The sequence below is a fragment of the Labeo rohita genome, unplaced genomic scaffold, assembly GCF_022985175.1.
Source record: "Labeo rohita strain BAU-BD-2019 unplaced genomic scaffold, IGBB_LRoh.1.0 scaffold_1661, whole genome shotgun sequence".
NCBI classification, from domain to species: domain Eukaryota; kingdom Metazoa; phylum Chordata; class Actinopteri; order Cypriniformes; family Cyprinidae; genus Labeo; species Labeo rohita.
This window is the reverse complement of record NW_026127848.1, coordinates 12,767-16,018: the sequence shown is the minus strand read 5'-3', so window position 1 is coordinate 16,018 and position 3,252 is coordinate 12,767. Positions and strand designations below refer to the sequence as shown.

Here is a 3,252-nt window from a genome sequence, read left to right as displayed (position 1 = left end):
ACCATGCCATTTTTTTCCATTTAATTCTGCCCTTCAGAAGCTACAGATGATACTGTTATGCTCATAAATTGACACACCCTTGGCAGAACATGCAGTCATTTTAACCAAAGAGGGATCACGAACATTGCATGCTATTTTTTAGTACTGTCCTGAATAAGCAGTTTTTACAGATATAAAAGATATTTACATATACTGAATTTATAAAAAATTTAACTGAATTTATAAAAATGAAAATATATAATTTATAAAAATGTTCAAAAGTTTACATACACTTGATTCTAATACTGTGAGATTACCCGGATGACCCACAGTTTTTATGTTTTGTTATGTTTTTCATGAGTCCCGTGATGGCTGCAGGTTCTACAATCTTCTTATGCTTACAGTGTTTTGCTTGCTGTTCTTCAGAAAAATTCTCCAAGCATCTTCTGCATATTTGTCCCGTCCAACAATGATTTATGATTTTGAGATCCATTGTTTCACTCTGAGGAAAACTGAAGGACTCATACACAACTATTATAAAAGGTGAAAACTTTCACTAATGCTCCAGAACGAAACAACACATTAAGAGCTTTTGAACAGGATGATGATGAGTAAATTATATTTGTTCTTCTATAACTGCCCTTCAGAAGCTAAATAAAATACGGAAACACTTAACTTTTTTTTGCTAATAGCTTAGCATAGATCATTGAATCAGATTAGACCGTTAGATAGAGCAAGATGCTAACGGTCTAATCTGATTCAATGATCTATGCTAAGCTATTAGCCAAAAAAATTAAGTGTTCCTTTAATGCATTGTGTTGCTTTCTTGAGCATCAGTAAATGTGTTTACCTTTTGTAATAGTTATGTTTGAGTCCCTCAATTGTCCTCAGTGTGAAAAGATGGATCCGAAATCACACAGTCACTGCTGAAAAGGGTTCAAATGAAAAGATGCTGGAACACCTGAGAATGTGCAGGATCTTGAGGATTTTTATGAAGAAAAGTGGGCAATTGAACTGCTCAGGACAAACAAAAGACTCATGAAACACCATCACAAAACAAACATGAAACACTATTCCTTTTCTTTTTAATCAAGCCCTAAATAATAATAATAATAATAACTTATTTTGTTTAATAACATTATGCTTATTCTGCAATATTTATTTTGTTGTCACTGGTGGTTCTGTCATATTTTCACAGTCCTTCAGATGAATGGTTTGTTCTGGGAACAGAGGATCCTGTGAAAAATTAAAATAAAAAACACATTTTTTCTAAATGCACTGTACAGTTTTAATTGCTTAAGCTTAAGCTAGAAAGATTAAACATAACATGATAATAAAAATGCAATGATAACAGGCAGCTATTTTATTAGCTGAATTGTACAGCAATTCTCAAGTTCTCATATTTACGGGGACGGGGAGGGGACATGTTCGGTTCACTTAGTTTTGTTGTGGCCACAAGATTATTTTGTCGAGGTAATGACATCCTTATGTTGTGGCCACGCAATATGAAGTTGTGGCCTCGAGATCCTGTCTTGAGGAAACAACATTGATTTCTCGTATATGTAAACAAACCTGCGTGATCATAGCAACCTGGGATTATCAGAGATGGATAAAACCACAGTCTTGCAAATCCATTAACTGATTGACTCTTCTTATTTAATTATATGTTATTATTATTAAATGTATAAAATCAGTTTATGGACTTACAAGACTGTGGGATGGATAGAAATGTTTTCTTGTAGGCCTATTTTATTTTATGTGCTTTATGTAACATTTATTCATGATAAACTCCTTTCGAATGCTGTCTACATCCTGCAAAACATTCCCATGAGTTAATATGACATAGCCACAACAAAACTGAGTAAACTGAAGATGTACATAGGAAGGGGTAAGATTAAGAATATTTGGCCTGCTGTCCTCTAGGAATGGAGGTGAGAAAAGTGGCAATATATAGACTTATGGCAAAAGTGGCAATATATAGAAATATAGATGTTAATTGGTTGGATGATCTGAAAATGTATCTCTTAAACTTTGTTAAAATAACAATTAAGAATTTAATTAAGAATATGAAAAAATTAAAAGTTAGTCAAAGCGCTACCTTGCAGATTTAGTAACTGGATAAAACATAAGATAACCTGGGTAAATGAATGGTATTCCAAAAATATTTCAGTGTGCAAATTACCTGATTGATGACTGTTCTTTGAAGAGCAGCAGTTTTCCAGAAGAATAGCAGCACTGACTGTCTGACTTAAAACATATAAATACATTATATAAACATTAAATCACATCATAAAACAAAATACATGGTAGATTTCAACACTTAAACTAGAACATAGGCATGAATAAAAACAGTGAAATTTACGATGTACTCTGAAAGTATGAAAATAATTTTAAAATTATGATATATTAACAAATCATGTTGCTAATACGCACCATTTCTCCTCAGAGGCTGTCTCAGGTGAATCCAAAGTCAGCTGCAGTGTTTGGAGCCTCTGAAAGCAGTTCAGGAGAATGTGTGCAGATTTGTTAATGGGAAATATATGTTAACAACTAAAGCATGCTCTCTAAACCAACATTAATTAATACACACGTGCATTTTACTAATAGCTAACTATTAAATAGCTAAATAGATAATAGCTTAAAAAAAGAAAAAAGAAGAACTTTAAATGTATGTAGCAGTTGCTAAGTACCAGTTAACATTAGCATTTTACCAGGACAGCTAGATTAAATTAAATTTGCTAATTTTACAGCATGAACCCACTCAAAAATATACATTAAAACACGTAATACTATGTTTTGGTAAATAGACCATTTAAAACGTTTCTGTAAACTCTCTCTTACTTTCTTCTCTGAAAACACTCGACGGCTGTCACCTCTCGCTGACTGAAGGCCGCTGAAGCGGGAACAAACGGCTCGAAACAGCACCGGGATAGAAATACAGTTCGAAAGAAATAATATAGCATGTCATATCTGATAAACATGACGTTATGTAAATGGTTTTATGTATGCATACTAACCTTCGTCTGTGGTAAATCTCTCATAAAATACCGGACTCCGTCAGCGCGCGCGCAAACACTGCTGCAGTGAGACAGTGGGGGAGGGGTAATGAACAGTGATGCTCAGAGTCGATTCCAAAAAGATTCGATTCACGGGCGTAAAAAAAAATGAGAATCTCGGGTGATTCAGCTCCAAATGCGAGGCCTGAAATGTCCGTGTGTGGTATTACTGTGTTCATTACCTCGATTACTAAACTATAACAAACCCTGTCATACA

The 3,252-nt window shown here is 34.0% G+C and overlaps 1 long non-coding RNA gene across 1 annotated transcript; it reads right to left on the bottom strand.

Moving 5' to 3' along the window:
- Nucleotides 1-858: 858 nt before the first annotated feature.
- On the bottom strand, nucleotides 859-2,953 carry LOC127158722 (uncharacterized). Its single transcript, XR_007826250.1, has 4 exons — nucleotides 2,821-2,953; nucleotides 2,413-2,471; nucleotides 2,162-2,226; nucleotides 859-1,215 (listed from the first exon to the last, which is right to left on the bottom strand). It is a non-coding gene; the product is annotated as an uncharacterized LOC127158722 (long non-coding RNA).
- Between the last annotated feature and the right edge of the window lie 299 nt (nucleotides 2,954-3,252).